Raw genomic sequence first — 24,199 nt, 5'->3', positions numbered from 1 at the left:
TCTAGCACTCGTGGTGTTTTATATTTGTTTTGTGGGGTACTTTAAAAATCTTTTTTATGAAAGAAATGGGTTACATTAAGTCTTGTGATGTTTTAGGTTTCCAATAAGGAGGTTTTAAATTTTATGTCACGTCATTTTCAGATGCTTCATTCAAGAGATGTTTCCACTATAGAATGCAGAGCAAGGGCAAAAATACAAGTGATAGAGCGAGTGAGTGAGAAGGAGTGTTGTGGAAGGAGAGAATGAAACAAAGACAGAGTGAGTGAATGGCAGGGAGGCATAGAAGAGGAGTCTAGTAGTGCAGGAGACCTGCTTTTCCCTGCTCTTGACCTCCCACCCATCCCCAAACAACCACAAACATACCTTCTGTGCAAAGTTGGTATGCAGATTTTCACGCCTCAGCAAGTGAGGGTGAGTCCCAGGCCAGGGGCTAAAGAGCAAAAGAGTGCCTGTGCTCAGACTTTCCCTGCTAGGGATAGTTTATCTGGAACAAGGCCTACTCTCTTGTATCCAGCAAGGATCTAGAAATCCTGCATGAATCTGCAAGGCACATTGGCAGCATAAATTTGCATAAACTGCCCCACCTATTGCCTTCCTACTTCCTGTGCTGTAGTTGTTTGTGTAGAGAGAGAGGTCGCAGGCAAGGAAATGTTGTGAGTCGGATACAGGACCCTAAATAGCTGGTGAGAGGTATGTGGTGTTCTAAAAGCATGAAAACTGTATACCTGTGAAATAAAGTGCTTTCGTGTGTGTTCTTCTGTGTTTATTGTCCTGTGCATAAAGTTGCACCTTGTGTTTGAAGGTTTAAATTATTTCAGGCTTGCATGGAGGTAGACGTTTCTGAGTAACTTTTATTCATTTCTTAAAAGCCTATACTGTCAGGATGGCCGAGAGGTCTAAGGCGCTGTGTTTAGGCCACAGTCTCCTTTGGAGGCGTGGGTTCGAATCCCACTTCTGACATGCCTTTTGGAGATTTAATCTCCTTTATCAGGTTAACATCTGATGGAAGTTGCATCTGTTGGTCTTCACTTGGCACGTTATTCCGTTCTCCTCTTGTCAAGAGAGATGGGGTTTCTCATATATTTAGGTTCTATAACGTCTTGCTGACAAAGCGCAATCCTTACCAAATGAGCATAGGACCCATGTAAGAGGTCATCTGGAATAGTCATGCTCTTGTATGCACTGGCCAGACGGGCCCTGCAAATTTGGAAGAATGCCATGCATCTGGTAGACAACTGGACTCCAGCACACTTACAGCAATTTCCTTAGGGCTTTGATCAGGGGCTGCTTAAATTTGCATACTCCACCCTATGTTGTGACTTTGAGATCCCTTGTTGAAATTGCTTTAGCCAGCCAAGAGGTGGCTATTGTCTCAATTTCAAAGCAGCTTTGAGCCGTTCAAGTGGCTGGTGAATAGCACTTTCTCTTTGTTCGCCTCAAAGTTCTAAAGAGTTCTCTATAGGTCCTGCTCTGTACAGATTGTTCAAAGATCTGTTGGAAGTGCATATAATAGGATAAATAAATTGAGGGCATTCCTTTTCAGTACCTCACCTGCATGGCTGTCTGGCCTCTGGAAGATGCTGGGAAAGCAAGTCAGGATGGCCGAGTGGTCTAAGGCGCTGCGTTCAGGTCGCAGTCTCCTCTGGAGGCGTGGGTTCAAATCCCACTTCTGACAGTCCTGTGTTTACTCTAATTTTTTTCTTGAGAAATATGATCATTTCCCTCGCAGTGGCTTATAGGATTGTCTTCTTGGAAGAGTGCAGTGAGTTTTTTTCTTGCTCTAGCCACTATTGGCCTAAGCTCTGTGCATTTTTTGGTTCCTAATATCTTTCTCACCCTTTAGATGAAAAAGCAGCATGGGGTCAGGATGGCCGAGTGGTCTAAGGCGCTGCGTTAAGGCCGCAGTCTCTCCTGGAGGCGTGGGTTCGAATCCCACTTTTGACAAAACTTGTATTCCATTTTCTCTCTCAGTTCCTTGAGAATCTCAGCTAAAAATTGGCAATGTAAATAATATCTGAATAAGTACCAAACTTCAGTTTCAACTGCAAATGCATTTGCCCTATTCTATCTTTAACGTTAATGTATTATTCTTCTAGCACTCGTGGTGTTTTATATTTGTTTTGTGGGGTACTTTAAAAATCTTTTTTATGAAAGAAATGGGTTACATTAAGTCTTGTGATGTTTTAGGTTTCCAATAAGGAGGTTTTAAATTTTATGTCACGTCATTTTCAGATGCTTCATTCAAGAGATGTTTCCACTATAGAATGCAGAGCAAGGGCAAAAATACAAGTGATAGAGCGAGTGAGTGAGAAGGAGTGTTGTGGAAGGAGAGAATGAAACAAAGACAGAGTGAGTGAATGGCAGGGAGGCATAGAAGAGGAGTCTAGTAGTGAAGGAGACCTTCTTTTCACTGCTCTTGACCTCCCACCCATCCCCAAACAACCACAAACATACCTTCTGTGCAAAGTTGGTATGCAGAATTTTACGCCTCAGCAAGTGAGGGTGAGTCCCAGGCCAGGGGCTAAAGAGCAAAAGAGTGCCTGTGCTCAGACTTTCCCTGCTAGGGATAGTTTGTCTGGAACAAGGCCTACTCTCTTGTATCCAGCAAGGATCTAGAAATCCTGCATGAATCTGCAAGGCACATTGGCAGCATAAATTTGCATAAACTGCCCCACCTATTGCCTTCCTACTTCCTGTGCTGTAGTTGTTTGTGTAGAGAGAGAGGTCGCAGGCAAGGAAATGTTGTGAGTCGGATACAGGACCCTAAATAGCTGGTGAGAGGTATGTGGTGTTCTAAAAGCATGAAAACTGTATACCTGTGAAATAAAGTGCTTTCGTATGTGTTCTTCTGTGTTTATTGTCCTGTGCATAAAGTTGCACCTTGTGTTTGAATGTTTAAATTATTTCAGGCTTGCATGGAGGTAGACGTTTCTGAGTAACTTTTATTCATTTCTTAAAAGCCTATACTGTCAGGATGGCCGAGAGGTCTAAGGTGCTGTGTTTAGGCCACAGTCTCCCTTGGAGGCGTGGGTTCGAATTCCACTTCTGACATTCCTTTTGGAGATTTAATCTCCTTTATCAGGTTAACATCTGATGGAAGTTGCATCTGTTGGTCTTCACCTGGCACGTTATTCCGTTCTCCTCTTGTCAAGAGAGATGGGGTTTCTCATATATTTAGGTTCTATAACGTCTTGCTGACAAAACGCAATCCTTACCAAATGAGCATAGTACCCATGTAAGAGGTCATCTGGAAGAGTCATGCTCTTGTATGCCCTGGCCAGACGGGCCCTGCAAATTTGGAAGAATGCCATTCATCTGGTAGACAACTGGACTCCAGCACACTTACAGCAATCTCCTCAGGGCTTTGATCAGGGGCTGCTTAAATTTGCATACTCCACCCTATGTTGTGACTTTGAGATCCCTTGTTGAAATTGCTTTAGCCAGCCAAGAGGTGGCTATTGTCTCAATTTCAAAGCAGCTTTGAGCCGTTCAAGTGGCTGGTGAATAGCACTTTCTCTTTGTTTGCCTCAAAGTTCTAAAGAGTTCTCCATAGGTCCTGCTCTGTACAGATTGTTCAAAGATCTGTTGGAAGTGCATATAATAGGATAAATAAATTGAGGGCATTCCTTTTCAGTACCTCACCTGCATGGCTGTCTGGCCTCTGGAAGATGTTGGGAAAGAAAGTCAGGATGGCCGAGTGGTCTAAGGCGCTGCGTTCAGGTCGCAGTCTCCTCTGGAGGCGTGGGTTCAAATCCCACTTCTGACAGTCCTGTGTTTACTCTAATTATTTTCTTGAGAAATATGATCATTTCCCTCGCAGTGGCTTATAGGATTGTCTTCTTGGAAGAGTGCAGTGAGTTTTTTTCTTGCTCTAGCCACTATTGGCCTCAGCTCTGTGCATTTTTTGGTTCCTAATATCTTTCTCACCCTTTAGATGAAAAAGCAGCATGGGGTCAGGATGGCCGAGTGGTCTAAGGCGCTGCGTTAAGGCCGCAGTCTCTCCTGGAGGCGTGGGTTCGAATCCCACTTCTGACAAAACTTGAATTCCATTTTCTCTCTCAGTTCCTTTAGAATCTCAGCTAAAAATTGGCAATGTAAATAATATCTGAATAAGTACCAAACTTCAGTTTCAACTGCAAATGCATTTGCCCTATTCTATCTTTAACGTTAATGTAATATTCTTCTAGCACTCGTGGTGTTTTATATTTCTTTTGTGGGGTACTTTAAAAATCTTTTTTATGAAAGAAATGGGTTACATTAAGTCTTGTGATGTTTTAGGTTTCCAATAAGGAGGTTTTAAATTTTATGTCACGTCATTTTCAGATGCTTCATTCAAGAGATGTTTCCACTATAGAATGCAGAGCAAGGGCAAAAATACAAGTGATAGAGCGAGTGAGTGAGAAGGAGTGTTGTGGAAGGAGAGAATGAAACAAAGACAGAGTGAGTGAATGGCAGGGAGGCATAGAAGAGGAGTCTAGTAGTGAAGGAGACCTGCTTTTCCCTGCTCTTGACCGCGCACCCATCCCCAAACAACCACAAACATACCTTCTGTGCAAAGTTGGTATGCAGAATTTCACGCCTCAGCAAGTGAGGGTGAGTCCCAGGCCAGGGGCTAAAGAGCAAAAGAGTGCCTGTGCTCAGACTTTCCCTGCTAGGGATAGTTTATCTGGAACAAGGCCTACTCTCTTGTATCCAGCAAGGATCTAGAAATCCTGCATGAATCTGCAAGGCACATTGGCAGCATAAATTTGCATAAACTGCCCCACCTATTGCCTTCCTACTTCCTGTGCTGTAGTTGTTTGTGTAGAGAGAGAGGTCGCAGGCAAGGAAATGTTGTGAGTCGGATACAGGACCCTAAATAGCTGGTGAGAGGTATGTGGTGTTCTAAAAGCATGAAAACTGTATACCTGTGAAATAAAGTGCTTTCGTATGTGTTCTTCTGTGTTTATTGTCCTGTGCATAAAGTTGCACCTTGTGTTTGAAGGTTTAAATTATTTCAGGCTTGCATTGAGGTAGACGTTTCTGAGTAACTTTTATTCATTTCTTAAAAGCATATACTGTCAGGATGGCCGAGAGGTCTAAGGCGCTGTGTTTAGGCCACAGTCTCCTTTGGAGGCGTGGGTTCGAATCCCACTTCTGACATGCCTTTTGGAGATTTAATCTCCTTTATCAGGTTAACATCTGATGGAAGTTGCATCTGTTGGTCTTCACTTGGCACGTTATTCCGTTCTCCTCTTGTCAAGAGAGATGGGGTTTCTCATATATTTAGGTTCTATAACGTCTTGCTGACAAAGCGCAATCCTTACCAAATGAGCATAGGACCCATGTAAGAGGTCATCTGGAAGAGTCATGCTCTTGTATGCCCTGGCCAGACGGGCCCAGCAAATTTGGAAGAATGCCATTCATCTGGTAGACAACTGGACTCCAGCACACTTACAGCAATTTCCTCAGGGCTTTGATCAGGGGCTGCTTAAATTTGCATACTCCACCCTATGTTGTGACTTTGAGATCCCTTGTTGAAATTGCTTTAGCCAGCCAAGAGGTGGCTATTGTCTCAATTTCAAAGCAGCTTTGAGCCGTTCAAGTGGCTGGTGAATAGCACTTTCTCTTTGTTCGCCTCAAAGTTCTAAAGAGTTCTCCATAGGTCCTGCTCTGTACAGATTGTTCAAAGATCTGTTGGAAGTGCATATAATAGGATAAATAAATTGAGGGCATTCCTTTTCAGTACCTCACCTGCATTGCTGTCTGGCCTCTGGAAGATGCTGGGAAAGCAAGTCAGGATGGCGGAGTGGTCTAAGGCGCTGCGTTCAGGTCGCGGTCTCCTCTGGAGGCGTGGGTTCAAATCCCACTTCTGACAGTCCTCTGTTTACTCTAATTTTTTTCTTGAGAAATATGATCATTTCCCTCGCAGTGGCTTATAGGATTGTCTTCTTGGAAGAGTGCAGTGAGTTTTTTTCTTGCTCTAGCCACTATTGGCCTAAGCTCTGTGCATTTTTTGGTTCCTAATATCTTTCTCACCCTTTAGATGAAAATGCAGCATGGGGTCAGGATGGCCGAGTGGTCTAAGGCGCTGCGTTAAGGCCGCAGTCTCTCCTGGAGGCGTGGGTTCGAATCCCACTTCTGACAAAACTTGAATTCCATTTTCTCTCTCAGTTCCTTTAGAATCTCAGCTAAAAATTGGCAATGTAAATAATATCTGAATAAGTACCAAACTTCAGTTTCAACTGCAAATGCATTTGCCCTATTCTATCTTTAACGTTAATGTAATATTCTTCTAGCACTCGTGGTGTTTTATATTTGTTTTGTGGGGTACTTTAAAAATCTTTTTTATGAAAGAAATGGGTTACATTAAGTCTTGTGATGTTTTAGGTTTCCAATAAGGAGGTTTTAAATTTTATGTCACGTCATTTTCAGATGCTTCATTCAAGAGATGTTTCCACTATAGAATGCAGAGCAAGGGCAAAAATACAAGTGATAGAGCGAGTGAGTGAGAAGGAGTGTTGTGGAAGGAGAGAATGAAACAAAGACAGAGTGAGTGAACGGCAGGGAGGCATAGAAGAGTAGTCTAGTAGTGAAGAAGACCTGCTTTTCCCTGCTCTTGACCTCCCACCCATCCCCAAACAACCACAAACATACCTTCTGTGCAAAGTTGGTATGCAGAATTTCACGCCTCAGCAAGTGAGGGTGAGTCCCAGGCCAGGGGCTAAAGAGCAAAAGAGTGCCTGTGCTCAGACTTTCCCTGCTAGGGATAGTTTATCTGGAACAAGGCCTACTCTCTTGTATCCAGCAAGGATCTAGAAATCCTGCATGAATCTGCAAGGCACATTGGCAGCATAAATTTGCATAAACTGCCCCACCTATTGCCTTCCTACTTCCTGTGCTGTAGTTGTTTGTGTAGAGAGAGAGGTCGCAGGCAAGGAAATGTTGTGAGTCGGATACAGGACCCTAAATAGCTGGTGAGAGGTATGTGGTGTTCTAAAAGCATGAAAACTGTATACCTGTGAAATAAAGTGCTTTCGTATGTGTTCTTCTGTGTTTATTGTCCTGTGCATAAAGTTGCACCTTGTGTTTGAAGGTTTAAATTATTTCAGGCTTGCATGGAGGTAGACGTTTCTGAGTAACTTTTATTCATTTCTTAAAAGCCTATACTGTCAGGATGGCCGAGAGGTCTAAGGCGCTGTGTTTAGGCCACAGTCTCCTTTGGAGGCGTGGGTTCGAATCCCACTTCTCACATGCCTTTTGGAGATTTAATCTCCTTTATCAGGTTAACATCTGATGGAAGTTGCATCTGTTGGTCTTCACTTGGCACGTTATTCCGTTCTCCTCTTGTCAAGAGAGATGGGGTTTCTCATATATTTAGGTTCTATAACGTCTTGCTGACAAAGCGCAATCCTTACCAAATGAGCATAGGACCCATGTAAGAGGTCATCTGGAAGAGTCATGCTCTTGTATGCCCTGGCCAGACGGGCCCTGCAAATTTGGAAGAATGCCATGCATCTGGTAGACAACTGGACTCCAGCACACTTACAGCAATTTCCTTAGGGCTTTGATCAGGGGCTGCTTAAATTTGCATACTCCACCCTATGTTGTGACTTTGAGATCCCTTGTTGAAATTGCTTTAGCCAGCCAAGAGGTGGCTATTGTCTCAATTTCAAAGCAGCTTTGAGCCGTTCAAGTGGCTGGTGAATAGCACTTTCTCTTTGTTCGCCTCAAAGTTCTAAAGAGTTCTCCATAGGTCCTGCTCTGTACAGATTGTTCAAAGATCTGTTGGAAGTGCATATAATAGGATAAATAAATTGAGGGCATTCCTTTTCAGTACCTCACCTGCATGGCTGTCTGGCCTCTGGAAGATGCTGGGAAAGCAAGTCAGGATGGCCGAGTGGTCTAAGGCGCTGCGTTCAGGTCGCAGTCTCCTCTGGAGGTGTGGGTTCAAATCCCACTTCTGACAGTCCTGTGTTTACTCTAATTTTTTTCTTGAGAAATATGATCATTTCCCTCGCAGTGGCTTATAGGATTGTCTTCTTGGAAGAGTGCAGTGAGTTTTTTTCTTGCTCTAGCCACTATTGGCCTAAGCTCTGTGCATTTTTTGGTTCCTAATATCTTTCTCACCCTTTAGATGAAAAAGCAGCATGGGGTCAGGATGGCCGAGTGGTCTAAGGCGCTGTGTTAAGGCCGCAGTCTCTCCTGGAGGCGTGGGTTCAAATCCCACTTCTGACAAAACTTGAATTCCATTTTCTCTCTCAGTTCCTTTAGAATCTCAGCTAAAAATTGGCAATGTAAATAATATCTGAATAAGTACCAAACTTCAGTTTCAACTGCAAATGCATTTTCCCTATTCTATCTTTAACGTTAATGTAATATTCTTCTAGCACTCGTGGTGTTTTATATTTGTTTTGTGGGGTACTTTAAAAATCTTTTTTATGAAAGAAATGGGTTACATTAAGTCTTGTGATGTTTTAGGTTTACAATAAGGAGGTTTTAAATTTTATGTCACGTCATTTTCAGATGCTTCATTCAAGAGATGTTTCCACTATAGAATGCAGAGCAAGGGCAAAAATACAAGTGATAGAGCGAGTGAGTGAGAAGGAGTGTTGTGGAAGGAGAGAATGAAACAAAGACAGAGTGAGTGAATGGCAGGGAGGCATAGAAGAGAAGTCTAGTAGTGCAGGAGACCTGCTTTTCCCTGCTCTTGACCTCCCACCCATCCCCAAACAACCACAAACATACCTTCTGTGCAAAGTTGGTATGCAGATTTTCACGCCTCAGCAAGTGAGGGTGAGTCCCAGGCCAGGGGCTAAAGAGCAAAAGAGTGCCTGTGCTCAGACTTTCCCTGCTAGGGATAGTTTATCTGGAACAAGGCCTACTCTCTTGTATCCAGCAAGGATCTAGAAATCCTGCATGAATCTGCAAGGCACATTGGCAGCATAAATTTGCATAAACTGCCCCACCTATTGCCTTCCTACTTCCTGTGCTGTAGTTGTTTGTGTAGAGAGAGAGGTCGCAGGCAAGGAAATGTTGTGAGTCGGATACAGGACCCTAAATAGCTGGTGAGAGGTATGTGGTGTTCTAAAAGCATGAAAACTGTATACCTGTGAAATAAAGTGCTTTCGTATGTGTTCTTCTGTGTTTATTGTCCTGTGCATAAAGTTGCACCTTGTGTTTGAAGGTTTAAATTATTTCAGGCTTGCATGGAGGTAGACGTTTCTGAGTAACTTTTATTCATTTCTTAAAAGCCTATACTGTCAGGATGGCCGAGAGGTCTAAGGCGCTGTGTTTAGGCCACAGTCTCCTTTGGAGGCGTGGGTTCGAATCCCACTTCTGACATGCCTTTTGGAGATTTAATCTCCTTTATCAGGTTAACATCTGATGGAAGTTGCATCTGTTGGTCTTCACTTGGCACTTTATTCCGTTCTCCTCTTGTCAAGAGAGATGGGGTTTCTCATATATTTAGGTTCTATAACGTCTTGCTGACAAAACGCAATCCTTACCAAATGAGCATAGGACCCATGTAAGAGGTCATCTGGAAGAGTCATGCTCTTGTATGCCCTGGCCAGACGGGCCCTGCAAATTTGGAAGAATGCCATTCATCTGGTAGACAACTGGACTCCAGCACACTTACAGCAATCTCCTCAGGGCTTTGATCAGGGGCTGCTTAAATTTGCATACTCCACCCTATGTTGTGACTTTGAGATCCCTTGTTGAAATTGCTTTAGCCAGCCAAGAGGTGGCTATTGTCTCAATTTCAAAGCAGCTTTGAGCCGTTCAAGTGGCTGGTGAATAGCACTTTCTCTTTGTTTGCCTCAAAGTTCTAAAGAGTTCTCCATAGGTCCTGCTCTGTACAGATTGTTCAAAGATCTGTTGGAAGTGCATATAATAGGATAAATAAATTGAGGGCATTCCTTTTCAGTACCTCACCTGCATGGCTGTCTGGCCTCTGGAAGATGTTGGGAAAGAAAGTCAGGATGGCCGAGTGGTCTAAGGCGCTGCGTTCAGGTCGCAGTCTCCTCTGGAGGCGTGGGTTCAAATCCCACTTCTGACAGTCCTGTGTTTACTCTAATTATTTTCTTGAGAAATATGATCATTTCCCTCGCAGTGGCTTATAGGATTGTCTTCTTGGAAGAGTGCAGTGAGTTTTTTTCTTGCTCTAGCCACTATTGGCCTCAGCTCTGTGCATTTTTTGGTTCCTAATATCTTTCTCACCCTTTAGATGAAAAAGCAGCATGGGGTCAGGATGGCCGAGTGGTCTAAGGCGCTGCGTTAAGGCCGCAGTCTCTCCTGGAGGCGTGGGTTCGAATCCCACTTCTGACAAAACTTGAATTCCATTTTCTCTCTCAGTTCCTTTAGAATCTCAGCTAAAAATTGGCAATGTAAATAATATCTGAATAAGTACCAAACTTCAGTTTCAACTGCAAATGCATTTGCCCTATTCTATCTTTAACGTTAATGTAATATTCTTCTAGCACTCGTGGTGTTTTATATTTTTTTTGTGGGGTACTTTAAAAATCTTTTTTATGAAAGAAATGGGTTACATTAAGTCTTGTGATGTTTTAGGTTTCCAATAAGGAGGTTTTAAATTTTATGTCACGTCATTTTCAGATGCTTCATTCAAGAGATGTTTCCACTATAGAATGCAGAGCAAGGGCAAAAATACAAGTGATAGAGCGAGTGAGTGAGAAGGAGTGTTGTGGAAGGAGAGAATGAAACAAAGACAGAGTGAGTGAATGGCAGGGAGGCATAGAAGAGGAGTCTAGTAGTGAAGGAGACCTGCTTTTCCCTGCTCTTGACCTCCCACCCATCCCCAAACAACCACAAACATACCTTCTGTGCAAAGTTGGTATGCAGAATTTCACGCCTCAGCAAGTGAGGGTGAGTCCCAGGCCAGGGGCTAAAGAGCAAAAGAGTGCCTGTGCTCAGACTTTCCCTGCTAGGGATAGTTTATCTGGAACAAGGCCTACTCTCTTGTATCCAGCAAGGATCTAGAAATCCTGCATGAATCTGCAAGGCACATTGGCAGCATAAATTTGCATAAACTGCCCCACCTATTGCCTTCCTACTTCCTGTGCTGTAGTTGTTTGTGTAGAGAGAGAGGTCGCAGGCAAGGAAATGTTGTGAGTCGGATACAGGACCCTAAATAGCTGGTGAGAGGTATGTGGTGTTCTAAAAGCATGAAAACTGTATACCTGTGAAAGAAAGTGCTTTCGTATGTGTTCTTCTGTGTTTATTGTCCTGTGCATAAAGTTGCACCTTGTGTTTGAAGGTTTAAATTATTTCAGGCTTGCATTGAGGTAGACGTTTCTGAGTAACTTTTATTCATTTCTTAAAAGCATATACTGTCAGGATGGCCGAGAGGTCTAAGGCGCTGTGTTTAGGCCACAGTCTCCTTTGGAGGCGTGGGTTCGAATCCCACTTCTGACATGCCTTTTGGAGATTTAATCTCCTTTATCAGGTTAACATCTGATGGAAGTTGCATCTGTTGGTCTTCACTTGGCACGTTATTCCGTTCTCCTCTTGTCAAGAGAGATGGGGTTTCTCATATATTTAGGTTCTATAACGTCTTGCTGACAAAGCGCAATCCTTACCAAATGAGCATAGGACCCATGTAAGAGGTCATCTGGAAGAGTCATGCTCTTGTATGCCCTGGCCAGACGGGCCCAGCAAATTTGGAAGAATGCCATTCATCTGGTAGACAACTGGACTCCAGCACACTTACAGCAATTTCCTCAGGGCTTTGATCAGGGGCTGCTTAAATTTGCATACTCCACCCTATGTTGTGACTTTGAGATCCCTTGTTGAAATTGCTTTAGCCAGCCAAGAGGTGGCTATTGTCTCAATTTCAAAGCAGCTTTGAGCCGTTCAAGTGGCTGGTGAATAGCACTTTCTCTTTGTTCGCCTCAAAGTTCTAAAGAGTTCTCCATAGGTCCTGCTCTGTACAGATTGTTCAAAGATCTGTTGGAAGTGCATATAATAGGATAAATAAATTGAGGGCATTCCTTTTCAGTACCTCACCTGCATTGCTGTCTGGCCTCTGGAAGATGCTGGGAAAGCAAGTCAGTATGGCCGAGTGGTCTAAGGCGCTGCGTTCAGGTCGCGGTCTCCTCTGGAGGCGTGGGTTCAAATCCCACTTCTGACAGTCCTCTGTTTACTCTAATTTTTTTCTTGAGAAATATGATCATTTCCCTCGCAGTGGCTTATAGGATTGTCTTCTTGGAAGAGTGCAGTGAGTTTTTTTCTTGCTCTAGCCACTATTGGCCTAAGCTCTGTGCATTTTTTGGTTCCTAATATCTTTCTCACCCTTTAGATGAAAAAGCACCATGGGGTCAGGATGGCCGAGTGGTCTAAGGCGCTGCGTTAAGGCCGCAGTCTCTCCTGGAGGCGTGGGTTCGAATCCCACTTCTGACAAAACTTGAATTCCATTTTCTCTCTCAGTTCCTTTAGAATCTCAGCTAAAAATTGGCAATGTAAATAATATCTGAATAAGTACCAAACTTCAGTTTCAACTGCAAATGCATTTGCCCTATTCTATCTTTAACGTTAATGTAATATTCTTCTAGCACTCGTGGTGTTTTATATTTCTTTTGTGGGGTACTTTAAAAATCTTTTTTATGAAAGAAATGGGTTACATTAAGTCTTGTGATGTTTTAGGTTTCCAATAAGGAGGTTTTAAATTTTATGTCACGTCATTTTCAGATGCTTCAATCAAGAGATGTTTCCACTATAGAATGCAGAGCAAGGGCAAAAATACAAGTGATAGAGCGAGTGAGTGAGAAGGAGTGTTGTGGAAGGACAGAATGAAACAAAGACAGAGTGAGTGAACGGCAGGGAGGCATAGAAGAGTAGTCTAGTAGTGAAGGAGACCTGCTTTTCCCTGCTCTTGACCTCCCACCCATCCCCAAACAACCACAAACATACCTTCTGTGCAAAGTTGGTATGCAGAATTTCACGCCTCAGCAAGTGAGGGTGAGTCACAGGCCAGGGGCTAAAGAGCAAAAGAGTGCCTGTGCTCAGACTTTCCCTGCTAGGGATAGTTTATCTGGAACAAGGCCTACTCTCTTGTATCCAGCAAGGATCTAGAAATCCTGCATGAATCTGCAAGGCACATTGGCAGCATAAATTTGCATAAACTGCCCCACCTATTGCCTTCCTACTTCCTGTGCTGTAGTTGTTTGTGTAGAGAGAGAGGTCGCAGGCAAGGAAATGTTGTGAGTCGGATACAGGACCCTAAATAGCTGGTGAGAGGTATGTGGTGTTCTAAAAGCATGAAAACTGTATACCTGTGAAATAAAGTGCTTTCGTATGTGTTCTTCTGTGTTTATTGTCCTGTGCATAAAGTTGCACCTTGTGTTTGAAGGTTTAAATTATTTCAGGCTTGCATGGAGGTAGACGTTTCTGAGTAACTTTTATTCATTTCTTAAAAGCCTATACTGTCAGGATGGCCGAGAGGTCTAAGGCGCTGTGTGTAGGCCACAGTCTCCTTTGGAGGCGTGGGTTCGAATCCCACTTCTGACATGCCTTTTGGAGATTTAATCTCCTTTATCAGGTTAACATCTGATGGAAGTTGCATCTGTTGGTCTTCACTTGGCACGTTATTCCGTTCTCCTCTTGTCAAGAGAGATGGGGTTTCTCATATATTTAGGTTCTATAACGTCTTGCTGACAAAGCGCAATCCTTACCAAATGAGCATAGGACCCATGTAAGAGGTCATCTGGAATAGTCATGCTCTTGTATGCACTGGCCAGACGGGCCCTGCAAATTTGGAAGAATGCCATGCATCTGGTAGACAACTGGACTCCAGCACACTTACAGCAATTTCCTAAGGGCTTTGATCAGGGGCTGCTTAAATTTGCATACTCCACCCTATGTTGTGACTTTGAGATCCCTTGTTGAAATTGCTTTAGCCAGCCAAGAGGTGGCTATTGTCTCAATTTCAAAGCAGCTTTGAGCCGTTCAAGTGGCTGGTGAATAGCACTTTCTCTTTGTTCGCCTCAAAGTTCTAAAGAGTTCTCCATAGGTCCTGCTCTGTACAGATTGTTCAAAGATCTGTTGGAAGTGCATATAATAGGATAAATAAATTGAGGGCATTCCTTTTCAGTACCTCACCTGCATGGCTGTCTGGCCTCTGGAAGATGCTGGGAAAGCAAGTCAGGATGGCCGAGTGGTCTAAGGCGCTGCGTTCAGGTCGCAGTCTCCTCTGGAGGCGTGGGTTCAAATCCCACTTCTGACAGTCCTGTGTTTACTCTAATTTTTTTCTTGAGAAATATGATCATTTCCCTCGCAGTGGCTTATAGGATTGTCTTCTTGGAAGAGTGCAGTGAGTTTTTTTCTTGCTCTAGCCACTATTGGCCTAAGCTCTGTGCATTTTTTGGTTCCTAATATCTTTCTCACCCTTTAGATGAAAAAGCAGCATGGGGTCAGGATGGCCGAGTGGTCTAAGGCACTGCGTTAAGGCCGCAGTCTCTCCTGGAGGCGTGGGTTCGAATCCCACTTCTGACAAAACTTGTATTCCATTTTCTCTCTCAGTTCCTTGAGAATCTCAGCTAAAAATTGGCAATGTAAATAATATCTGAATAAGTACCAAACTTCAGTTTCAACTGCAAATGCATTTGCCCTATTCTATCTTTAACGTTAATGTAATATTCTTCTAGCACTCGTGGTGTTTTATATTTGTTTTGTGGGGTACTTTAAAAATCTTTTTTATGAAAGAAATGGGTTACATTAAGTCTTGTGATGTTTTAGGTTTCCAATAAGGAGGTTTTAAATTTTATGTCACGTCATTTTCAGATGCTTCATTCAAGAGATGTTTCCACTATAAAATGCAGAGCAAGGGCAAAAATACAAGTGATAGAGCGAGTGAGTGAGAAGGAGTGTTGTGGAAGGAGAGAATGAAACAAAGACAGAGTGAGTGAATGGCAGGGAGGCATAGAAGAGGAGTCTAGTAGTGAAGGAGACCTGCTTTTCCCTGCTCTTGACCTCCCACCCATCCCCAAACAACCACAAACATACCTTCTGTGCAAAGTTGGTATGCAGAATTTCACGCCTCAGCAAGTGAGGTTGAGTCCCAGGCCAGGGGCTAAAGAGCAAAAGAGTGCCTGTGCTCAGACTTTCCCTGCTAGGGATAGTTTATCTGGAACAAGGCCTACTCTCTTGTATCCAGCAAGGATCTAGAAATCCTGCATGAATCTGCAAGGCACATTGGCAGCATAAATTTGCATAAACTGCCCCACCTATTGCCTTCCTACTTCCTGTGCTGTAGTTGTTTGTGTAGAGAGAGAGGTTGCAGGCAAGGAAATGTTGTGAGTCGGATACAGGACCCTAAATAGCTGGTGAGAGGTATGTGGTGTTCTAAAAGCATGAAAACTGTATACCTGTGAAATAAAGTGCTTTCGTATGTGTTCTTCTGTGTTTATTGTCCTGTGCATAAAGTTGCACCTTGTGTTTGAATGTTTAAATTATTTCAGGCTTGCATGGAGGTAGACATTTCTGAGTAACTTTTATTCATTTCTTAAAAGCCTATACTGTCAGGATGGCCGAGAGGTCTAAGGTGCTGTGTTTAGGCCACAGTCTCCTTTGGAGGCGTGGGTTTGAATTCCACTTCTGACATTCCTTTTGGAGATTTAATCTCCTTTATCAGGTTAACATCTGATGGAAGTTGCATCTGTTGGTCTTCACCTGGCACGTTATTCCGTTCTCCTCTTGTCAAGAGAGATGGGGTTTCTCATATATTTAGGTTCTATAACGTCTTGCTGACAAAGCGCAATCCTTACCAAATGAGCATAGGACCCATGTAAGAGGTCATCTGGAAGAGTCATGCTCTTGTATGCCCTGGCCAGACGGGCCCTGCAAATTTGGAAGAATGCCATGCATCTGGTAGACAACTGGACTCTAGCACACTTACAGCAATTTCCTTAGGGCTTTGATCAGGGGCTGCTTAAATTTGCATACTCCACCCTATGTTGTGACTTTGAGATCCCTTGTTGAAATTGCTTTAGCCAGCCAAGAGGTGGCTATTGTCTCAATTTCAAAGCAGCTTTGAGCCGTTCAAGTGGCTGGTGAATAGCACTTTCTCTTTGTTCGCCTCAAAGTTCTAAAGAGTTCTCCATAGGTCCTGCTCTGTACAGATTGTTCAAAGATCTGTTGGAAGTGCATATAATAGGATAAATAAATTGAGGGCATTCCTTTTCAGTACCTCACCTGCATGGCTGTCTGGCCTCTGGAAGATGCTGGGAAAGCAAGTCAGGATGGCCGAGTGGTCTAAGGCGCTGCGTTCAGGTCGCAGTCTCCTCTGGAGGCGTGGGTTCAAATCCCACTTCTGACAGTCCTGTGTTTACTCTAATTATTTTCTTGAGAAATATGATCATTTCCCTCGCAGTGGCTTATAGGATTGTCTTCTTGGAAGAGTGCAGTGAGTTTTTTTCTTGCTCTAGCCACTATTGGCCTCAGCTCTGTGCATTTTTTGGTTCCTAATATCTTTCTCACCCTTTAGATGAAAAAGCAGCATGGGGTCAGGATGGCTGAGTGGTCTAAGGCGCTGCGTTAAGGCCGCAGTCTCTCCTGGAGGCGTGGGTTCGAATCCCACTTCTGACAAAACTTGAATTCCATTTTCTCTCTCAGTTCCTTTAGAATCTCAGCTAAAAATTGGCAATGTAAATAATATCTGAATAAGTACCAAACTTCAGTTTCAACTGCAAATGCATTTGCCCTATTCTATCTTTAACGTTAATGTAATATTCTTCTAGCACTCGTGGTGTTTTATATTTGTTTTGTGGGGTACTTTAAAAATCTTTTTTATGAAAGAAATGGGTTACATTAAGTCTTGTGATGTTTTAGGTTTCCAATAAGGAGGTTTTAAATTTTATGTCACGTCATTTTCAGATGCATCATTCAAGAGATGTTTCCACTATAGAATGCAGAGCAAGGGCAAAAATACAAGTGATAGAGCGAGTGAGTGAGAAGGAGTGTTGTGGAAGGAGAGAATGAAACAAAGACAGAGTGAGTGAACGGCAGGGAGGCATAGAAGAGGAGTCTAGTAGTGAAGGAGACCTGCTTTTCCCTGCTCTTGACCTCCCACCCATCCCCAAACAACCACAAACATACCTTCTGTGCAAAGTTGGTATGCAGAATTTCACGCCTCAGCAAGTGAGGGTGAGTCCCAGGCCAGGGGCTAAAGAGCAAAAGAGTGCCTGTGCTCAGACTTTCCCTGCTAGGGATAGTTTATCTGGAACAAGGCCTACTCTCTTGTATCCAGCAAGGATCTAGAAATCCTGCATGAATCTGCAAGGCACATTGGCAGCATAAATTTGCATAAACTGCCCCACCTATTGCCTTCCTACTTCCTGTGCTGTAGTTGTTTGTGTAGAGAGAGAGGTCGCAGGCAAGGAAATGTTGTGAGTCGGATACAGGACCCTAAATAGCTGGTGAGAGGTATGTGGTGTTCTAAAAGCATGAAAACTGTATACCTGTGAAATAAAGTGCTTTCGTATGTGTTCTTCTGTGTTTATTGTCCTGTGCATAAAGTTGCACCTTGTGTTTGAAGGTTTAAATTATTTCAGGCTTGCATGGAGGTAGACGTTTCTGAGTAACTTTTATTCATTTATTAAAAGCCTATACTGTCAGGATGGCCGAGAGGTCTAAGGCGCTGTGTTTAGGCCGCAGTCTCCTTTGGAGGCGTGGGTTCGAATCCCACTTCTGACATGCCTTTTGGAGATTTAATCTCCTTTATCAGGTTAACATCTGATGGAAGTTGCATCTGTTGGTCTTCACTTGGCACGTTATTCCGTTCTCCTCTTGTCAAGAGAGATGGGGTTTCTCATATATTTAGGTTCTATAACGTCTTGCTGACAAAGCGCAATCCTTACCAAATGAGCATAGGACCCATGTAAGAGGTCATCTGGAAGAGTCATGCTCTTGTATGCCCTGGCCAGACGGGCCCTGCAAATTTGGAAGAATGCCATTCATCTGGTAGACAACTGGACTCCAGCACACTTACAGCAATCTCCTCAGGGCTTTGATCAGGGGCTGCTTAAATTTGCATACTCCACCCTATGTTGTGACTTTGAGATCCCTTGTTGAAATTGCTTTAGCCAGCCAAGAGGTGGCTATTGTCTCAATTTCAAAGCAGCTTTGAGCCGTTCAAGTGGCTGGTGAATAGCACTTTCTCTTTGTTTGCCTCAAAGTTCTAAAGAGTTCTCCATAGGTCCTGCTCTGTACAGATTGTTCAAAGATCTGTTGGAAGTGCATATAATAGGATAAATAAATTGAGGGCATTCCTTTTCAGTACCTCACCTGCATGGCTGTCTGGCCTCTGGAAGATGCTGGGAAAGCAAGTCAGGATGGCCGAGTGGTCTAAGGCGCTGCGTTCAGGTCGCAGTCTCCTCTGGAGGCGTGGGTTCAAATCCCACTTCTGACAGTCCTGTGTTTACTCTAATTTTTTTCTTGAGAAATATGATCATTTCCCTCGCAGTGGCTTATAGGATTGTCTTCTTGGAAGAGTGCAGTGAGTTTTTTTCTTGCTCTAGCCACTATTGGCCTAAGCTCTGTGCATTTTTTGGTTCCTAATATCTTTCTCACCCTTTAGATGAAAATGCAGCATGGGGAAAGGATGGCCGAGTGGTCTAAGGCGCTGCGTTAAGGCCGCAGTCTCTCCTGGAGGCGTGGGTTTGAATCCCACTTCTGACAAAACTTGAATTCCATTTTCTCTCTCAGTTCCTTTAGAATCTCAGCTAAAAATTGGCAATGTAAATAATATCTGAATAAGTACCAAACTTCAGTTTCAACTGCAAATGCATTTGCCCTATTCTATCTTTAACGTTAATGTAATATTCTTCTAGCACTCGTGGTGTTTTATATTTGTTTTGTGGGGTACTTTAAAAATCTTTTTTATGAAAGAAATGGGTTACATTAAGTCTTGTGATGTTTTAGGTTTCCAATAAAGAGGTTTTAAATTTTATGTCACGTCATTTTCAGATGCTTCATTCAAGAGATGTTTCCACTATAGAATGCAGAGCAAGGGCAAAAATACAAGTGATAGAGCGAGTGAGTGAGAAGGAGTGTTGTGGAAGGAGAGAATGAAACAAAGACAGAGTGAGTGAACGGCAGGGAGGCATAGAAGAGGAGTCTAGTAGTGAAGGAGACCTGCTTTTCCCTGCTCTTGACCTCCCACCCATCCCCAAACAACCACAAACATACCTTCTGTGCAAAGTTGGTATGCAGAATTTCACGCCTCAGCAAGTGAGGGTGAGTCCCAGGCCAGGGGCTAAAGAGCAAAAGAGTGCCTGTGCTCAGACTTTCCCTGCTAGGGATAGTTTATCTGGAACAAGGCCTACTCTCTTGTATCCAGCAAGGATCTAGAAATCCTGCATGAATCTGCAAGGCACATTGGCAGCATAAATTTGCATAAACTGCCCCACCTATTGCCTTCCTACTTCCTGTGCTGTAGTTGTTTGTGTAGAGAGAGAGGTCGCAGGCAAGGAAATGTTGTGAGTCGGATACAGGACCCTAAATAGCTGGTGAGAGGTATGTGGTGTTCTAAAAGCATGAAAACTGTATACCTGTGAAATAAAGTGCTTTCGTATGTGTTCTTCTGTGTTTATTGTCCTGTGCATAAAGTTGCACCTTGTGTTTGAAGGTTTAAATTATTTCAGGCTTGCATGGAGGTAGACGTTTCTGAGTAACTTTTATTCATTTCTTAAAAGCCTATACTGTCAGGATGGCCGAGAGGTCTAAGGCGCTGTGTTTAGGCCACAGTCTCCTTTGGAGGCGTGGGTTCGAATCCCACTTCTGACATGCCTTTTGGAGATTTAATCTCCTTTATCAGGTTAACATCTGATGGAAGTTGCATCTGTTGGTCTTCACTTGGCACGTTATTCCGTTCTCCTCTTGTCAAGAGAGATGGGGTTTCTCATATATTTAGGTTCTATAACGTCTTGCTGACAAAGCGCAATCCTTACCAAATGAGCAGAGGACCCATGTAAGAGGTCATCTGGAAGAGTCATGCTCTTGTATGCCCTGGCCAGACGGGCCCTGCAAATTTGGAAGAATGCCATGCATCTGGTAGACAACTGGACTCCAGCACACTTACAGCAATTTCCTTAGGGCTTTGATCAGGGGCTGCTTAAATTTGCATACTCCACCCTATGTTGTGACTTTGAGATCCCTTGTTGAAATTGCTTTAGCCAGCCAGGAGGTGGCTATTGTCTCAATTTCAAAGCAGCTTTGAGCCGTTCAAGTGGCTGGTGAATAGCACTTTCTCTTTGTTCGCCTCAAAGTTCTAAAGAGTTCTCCATAGGTCCTGCTCTGTACAGATTGTTCAAAGATCTGTTGGAAGTGCATATGCTAGGATAAATAAATTGAGGGCATTCCTTTTCAGTACCTCACCTGCATGGCTGTCTGGCCTCTGGAAGATGCTGGGAAAGCAAGTCAGGATGGCCGAGTGGTCTAAGGCGCTGCGTTCAGGTCGCAGTCTCCTCTGGAGGCGTGGGTTCAAATCCCACTTCTGACAGTCCTTTGTTTACTCTAATTATTTTCTTGAGAAATATGATCATTTCCCTCGCAGTGGCTTATAGGATTGTCTTCTTGGAAGAGTGCAGTGAGTTTTTTTCTTGCTCTAGCCACTATTGGCCTAAGCTCTGTGCATTTTTTGGTTCCTAATATCTTTCTCACCCTTTAGATGAAAAAGCAGCATGGGGTCAGGATAGCCGAGTGGTCTAAGGCGCTGCGTTAAGGCCGCAGTCTCTCCTGGAGGCGTTGGTTCAAATCCCACTTCTGACAAAACTTTAATTCCATTTTCTCTCTCAGTTCCTTTAGAATCTCAGCTAAAAATTGGCAATGTAAATAATATCTGAATAAGTACCAAACTTCAGTTTCAACTGCAAATGCATTTGCCCTATTCTATCTTTAACGTTAATGTAATATTCTTCTAGCACTCGTGGTGTTTTATATTTCTTTTGTGGGGTACTTTAAAAATCTTTTTTATGAAAGAAATGGGTTACATTAAGTCTTGTGATGTTTTAGGTTTCCAATAAGGAGGTTTTAAATTTTATGTCACGTCATTTTCAGATGCTTCATTCAAGAGATGTTTCCACTATAGAATGCAGAGCAAGGGCAAAAATACAAGTGATAGAGCGAGTGAGTGAGAAGGAGTGTTGTGGAAGGAGAGAATGAAACAAAGACAGAGTGAGTGAATGGCAGGGAGGCATAGAAGAGGAGTCTAGAAGTGAAGGAGACCTGCTTTTCCCTGCTCTTGACCTCCCACCCATTCCCAAACAACCACAAACATACCTTTTGTGCAAAGTTGGTATGCAGAATTTCACGCCTCAGCAAGTGAGGGTGAGTCCCAGGCCAGGGGCTAAAGAGCAAAAGAGTGCCTGTGCTCAGACTTTCCCTGCTAGGGATAGTTTATCTGGAACAAGGCCTACTCTCTTGTATCCAGCAAGGATCTAGAAATCCTGCATGAATCTGCAAGGCACATTGGCAGCATAAATTTGCATAAACTGCCCCACCTATTGCCTTCCTACTTCCTGTGCTGTAGTTGTTTGTGTAGAGAGAGAGGTCGCAGGCAAGGAAATGTTGTGAGTCGGATACAGGACCCTAATTAGCTGGTGAGAGGTATGTGGTGTTCTAAAAGCATGAAAACTGTATACCTGTGAAATAAAGTGCTTTCGTATGTGTTCTTCTGTGTTTATTGTCCTGTGCATGTTTGAAGGTTTAAATTATTTCAGGCTTGCATTGAGGTAGACGTTTCTGAGTAACTTTTATTCATTTCTTAAAAGCATATACTGTCAGGATGGCCGAGAGGTCTAAGGCGCTGTGTTTAGGCCACAGTCTCCTTTGGAGGCGTGGGTTCGAATCCCACTTCTGACATGCCTTTTGGAGATTTAATCTCCTTTATCAGGTTAACATCTGATGGAAGTTGCATCTGTTGGTCTTCACTTGGCACGTTATTCCGTTCTCCTCTTGTCAAGAGAGATGGGGTTTCTCATATATTTAGGTTCTATAACGTCTTGCTGACAAAGCGCAATCCTTACCAAATGAGCATAGGACCCATGTAAGAGGTCATCTGGAAGAGTCATGCTCTTGTATGCCCTGGCCAGACGGGCCCAGCAAATTTGGAAGAATACCATTCATCTGGTAGACAACTGGACTCCAGCACACTTACAGCAATTTCCTCAGGGCTTTGATCAGGGGCTGCTTAAATTTGCATACTCCACCCTATGTTGTGACTTTGAGATCCCTTGTTGAAATTGCTTTAGCCAGCCAAGAGGTGGCTATTGTCTCAATTTCAAAGCAGCTTTGAGCCGTTCAAGTGGCTGGTGAATAGCACTTTCTCTTTGTTCGCCTCAAAGTTCTAAGGAGTTCTCCATAGGTCCTGCTCTGTACAGATTGTTCAAAGATCTGTTGGAAGTGCATATAATAGGATAAATAAATTGAGGGCATTCCTTTTCAGTACCTCACCTGCATTGCTGTCTGGCCTCTGGAAGATGCTGGGAAAGCAAGTCAGGATGGCCGAGTGGTCTAAGGCGCTGCGTTCAGGTCGCAGTCTCCTCTGGAGGCGTGGGTTCAAATCCCACTTCTGACAGTCCACTGTTTACTCTAATTTTTTTCTTGAGAAATATGATCATTTCCCTCGCAGTGGCTTATAGGATTGTCTTCTTGGAAGAGTGCAGTGAGTTTTTTTCTTGCTCTAGCCACTATTGGCCTAAGCTCTGTGCATTTTTTGGTTCCTAATATCTTTCTCACCCTTTAGATGAAAATGCAGCATGGGGTCAGGATGGCCGAGTGGTCTAATGTGCTGCATTAAGGCCGCAGTCTCTCCTGGAGGCGTGGGTTCGAATCCCACTTCTGACAAAACTTGAATTCCATTTTCTCTCTCAGTTCCTTTAGAATCTCAGCTAAAAATTGGCAATGTAAATAATATCTGAATAAGTACCAAACTTCAGTTTCAACTGCAAATGCATTTGCCCTATTCTATCTTTAACGTTAATGTAATATTCTTCTAGCACTCGTGGTGTTTTATATTTGTTTTGTGGGGTACTTTAAAAATCTTTTTTATGAAAGAAATGGGTTACATTAAGTCTTGTGATGTTTTAGGTTTCCAATAAGGAGGTTTTAAATTTTATGTCACGTCATTTTCAGATGCTTCATTCAAGAGATGTTTCCACTATAGAATGCAGAGCAAGGGCAAAAATACAAGTGATAGAGCGAGTGAGTGAGAAGGAGTGTTGTGGAAGGAGAGAATGAAACAAAGACAGAGTGAGTGAACGGCAGGGAGGCATAGAAGAGTAGTCTAGTAGTGAAGGAGACCTGCTTTTCCCTGCTCTTGACCTCCCACCCATCCCCAAACAACCACAAACATACCTTCTGTGCAAAGTTGGTATGCAGAATTTCATGCCTCAGCAAGTGAGGGTGAGTCCCAGGCCAGGGGCTAAAGAGCAAAAGAGTGCCTGTGCTCAGACTTTCCCTGCTAGGGATAGTTTATCTGGAACAAGGCCTACTCTCTTGTATCCAGCAAGGATCTAGAAATCCTGCATGAATCTGCAAGGCACATTGGCAGCATAAATTTGCATAAACTGCCCCACCTATTGCCTTCCTACTTCCTGTGCTGTAGTTGTTTGTGTAGAGAGAGAGGTCGCAGGCAAGGAAATGTTGTGAGTCGGATACAGGACCCTAAATAGCTGGTGAGAGGTATGTGGTGTTCTAAAAGCATGAAAACTGTATACCTGTGAAATAAAGTGCTTTCGTATGTGTTCTTCTGTGTTTATTGTCCTGTGCATAAAGTTGCACCTTGTGTTTGAAGGTTTAAATTATTTCAGGCTTGCATGGAGGTAGACGTTTCTGAGTAACTTTTATTCATTTCTTAAAAGCCTATACTGTCAGGATGGCCGAGAGGTCTAAGGTGCTGTGTTTAGGCCACAGTCTCCTTTGGAGGCGTGGGTTCGAATTCCACTTCTGACATTCCTTTTGGAGATTTAATCTCCTTTATCAGGTTAACATCTGATGGAAGTTGCATCTGTTGGTCTTCACCTGGCACGTTATTCCGTTCTCCTCTTGTCAAGAGAGATGGGGTTTCTCATATATTTAGGTTCTATAACGTCTTGCTGACAAAGCGCAATCCTTACCAAATGAGCATAGGACCCATGTAAGAGGTCATCTGGAAGAGTCATGCTCTTGTATGCCCTGGCCAGACGGGCCCTGCAAATTTGGAAGA

General features: G+C 43.4%; 24 non-coding genes across 24 annotated transcripts; all 24 read left to right on the top strand.

The window, feature by feature from the left end:
• Positions 1-877: 877 nt before the first annotated feature.
• Positions 878-960, top strand: TRNAL-UAG (transfer RNA leucine (anticodon UAG)). The gene has a single exon. It is a non-coding gene; the product is annotated as a tRNA-Leu (tRNA).
• Positions 961-1,592: 632 nt separating this feature from the next.
• Positions 1,593-1,675, top strand: TRNAL-CAG (transfer RNA leucine (anticodon CAG)). Its single transcript has one exon. It is a non-coding gene; the product is annotated as a tRNA-Leu (tRNA).
• A 186-nt stretch (positions 1,676-1,861) lies between these two features.
• On the top strand, positions 1,862-1,944 carry TRNAL-AAG (transfer RNA leucine (anticodon AAG)). Its single transcript has one exon. It is a non-coding gene; the product is annotated as a tRNA-Leu (tRNA).
• Positions 1,945-3,683: 1,739 nt separating this feature from the next.
• On the top strand, positions 3,684-3,766 carry TRNAL-CAG (transfer RNA leucine (anticodon CAG)). Its single transcript has one exon. It is a non-coding gene; the product is annotated as a tRNA-Leu (tRNA).
• A 186-nt stretch (positions 3,767-3,952) lies between these two features.
• On the top strand, positions 3,953-4,035 carry TRNAL-AAG (transfer RNA leucine (anticodon AAG)). Its single transcript has one exon. It is a non-coding gene; the product is annotated as a tRNA-Leu (tRNA).
• A 1,024-nt stretch (positions 4,036-5,059) lies between these two features.
• Positions 5,060-5,142, top strand: TRNAL-UAG (transfer RNA leucine (anticodon UAG)). Its single transcript has one exon. It is a non-coding gene; the product is annotated as a tRNA-Leu (tRNA).
• A 901-nt stretch (positions 5,143-6,043) lies between these two features.
• TRNAL-AAG (transfer RNA leucine (anticodon AAG)) lies at positions 6,044-6,126 on the top strand. The gene has a single exon. It is a non-coding gene; the product is annotated as a tRNA-Leu (tRNA).
• Positions 6,127-7,865: 1,739 nt separating this feature from the next.
• Positions 7,866-7,948, top strand: TRNAL-CAG (transfer RNA leucine (anticodon CAG)). Its single transcript has one exon. It is a non-coding gene; the product is annotated as a tRNA-Leu (tRNA).
• Positions 7,949-8,134: 186 nt separating this feature from the next.
• Positions 8,135-8,217, top strand: TRNAL-AAG (transfer RNA leucine (anticodon AAG)). The gene has a single exon. It is a non-coding gene; the product is annotated as a tRNA-Leu (tRNA).
• A 1,024-nt stretch (positions 8,218-9,241) lies between these two features.
• Positions 9,242-9,324, top strand: TRNAL-UAG (transfer RNA leucine (anticodon UAG)). Its single transcript has one exon. It is a non-coding gene; the product is annotated as a tRNA-Leu (tRNA).
• Positions 9,325-9,956: 632 nt separating this feature from the next.
• TRNAL-CAG (transfer RNA leucine (anticodon CAG)) lies at positions 9,957-10,039 on the top strand. The gene has a single exon. It is a non-coding gene; the product is annotated as a tRNA-Leu (tRNA).
• Positions 10,040-10,225: 186 nt separating this feature from the next.
• On the top strand, positions 10,226-10,308 carry TRNAL-AAG (transfer RNA leucine (anticodon AAG)). Its single transcript has one exon. It is a non-coding gene; the product is annotated as a tRNA-Leu (tRNA).
• A 1,024-nt stretch (positions 10,309-11,332) lies between these two features.
• Positions 11,333-11,415, top strand: TRNAL-UAG (transfer RNA leucine (anticodon UAG)). Its single transcript has one exon. It is a non-coding gene; the product is annotated as a tRNA-Leu (tRNA).
• Positions 11,416-12,316: 901 nt separating this feature from the next.
• Positions 12,317-12,399, top strand: TRNAL-AAG (transfer RNA leucine (anticodon AAG)). Its single transcript has one exon. It is a non-coding gene; the product is annotated as a tRNA-Leu (tRNA).
• Positions 12,400-14,138: 1,739 nt separating this feature from the next.
• On the top strand, positions 14,139-14,221 carry TRNAL-CAG (transfer RNA leucine (anticodon CAG)). Its single transcript has one exon. It is a non-coding gene; the product is annotated as a tRNA-Leu (tRNA).
• Positions 14,222-14,407: 186 nt separating this feature from the next.
• On the top strand, positions 14,408-14,490 carry TRNAL-AAG (transfer RNA leucine (anticodon AAG)). The gene has a single exon. It is a non-coding gene; the product is annotated as a tRNA-Leu (tRNA).
• Positions 14,491-16,229: 1,739 nt separating this feature from the next.
• TRNAL-CAG (transfer RNA leucine (anticodon CAG)) lies at positions 16,230-16,312 on the top strand. Its single transcript has one exon. It is a non-coding gene; the product is annotated as a tRNA-Leu (tRNA).
• Positions 16,313-16,498: 186 nt separating this feature from the next.
• Positions 16,499-16,581, top strand: TRNAL-AAG (transfer RNA leucine (anticodon AAG)). The gene has a single exon. It is a non-coding gene; the product is annotated as a tRNA-Leu (tRNA).
• A 1,024-nt stretch (positions 16,582-17,605) lies between these two features.
• Positions 17,606-17,688, top strand: TRNAL-UAG (transfer RNA leucine (anticodon UAG)). The gene has a single exon. It is a non-coding gene; the product is annotated as a tRNA-Leu (tRNA).
• A 632-nt stretch (positions 17,689-18,320) lies between these two features.
• TRNAL-CAG (transfer RNA leucine (anticodon CAG)) lies at positions 18,321-18,403 on the top strand. Its single transcript has one exon. It is a non-coding gene; the product is annotated as a tRNA-Leu (tRNA).
• Positions 18,404-19,696: 1,293 nt separating this feature from the next.
• Positions 19,697-19,779, top strand: TRNAL-UAG (transfer RNA leucine (anticodon UAG)). Its single transcript has one exon. It is a non-coding gene; the product is annotated as a tRNA-Leu (tRNA).
• Positions 19,780-20,411: 632 nt separating this feature from the next.
• TRNAL-CAG (transfer RNA leucine (anticodon CAG)) lies at positions 20,412-20,494 on the top strand. The gene has a single exon. It is a non-coding gene; the product is annotated as a tRNA-Leu (tRNA).
• Positions 20,495-21,772: 1,278 nt separating this feature from the next.
• On the top strand, positions 21,773-21,855 carry TRNAL-UAG (transfer RNA leucine (anticodon UAG)). Its single transcript has one exon. It is a non-coding gene; the product is annotated as a tRNA-Leu (tRNA).
• A 632-nt stretch (positions 21,856-22,487) lies between these two features.
• TRNAL-CAG (transfer RNA leucine (anticodon CAG)) lies at positions 22,488-22,570 on the top strand. The gene has a single exon. It is a non-coding gene; the product is annotated as a tRNA-Leu (tRNA).
• The last annotated feature ends 1,629 nt before the right edge of the window (positions 22,571-24,199 follow it).

This window comes from Triturus cristatus, chromosome 6 (assembly GCF_964204655.1).
Source record: "Triturus cristatus chromosome 6, aTriCri1.1, whole genome shotgun sequence".
Classification (NCBI taxonomy): Eukaryota; Metazoa; Chordata; class Amphibia; order Caudata; family Salamandridae; genus Triturus; species Triturus cristatus.
The sequence above is the reverse complement of the archived record's forward strand: the minus strand, read 5'-3'. Positions and strand labels throughout refer to the sequence as shown.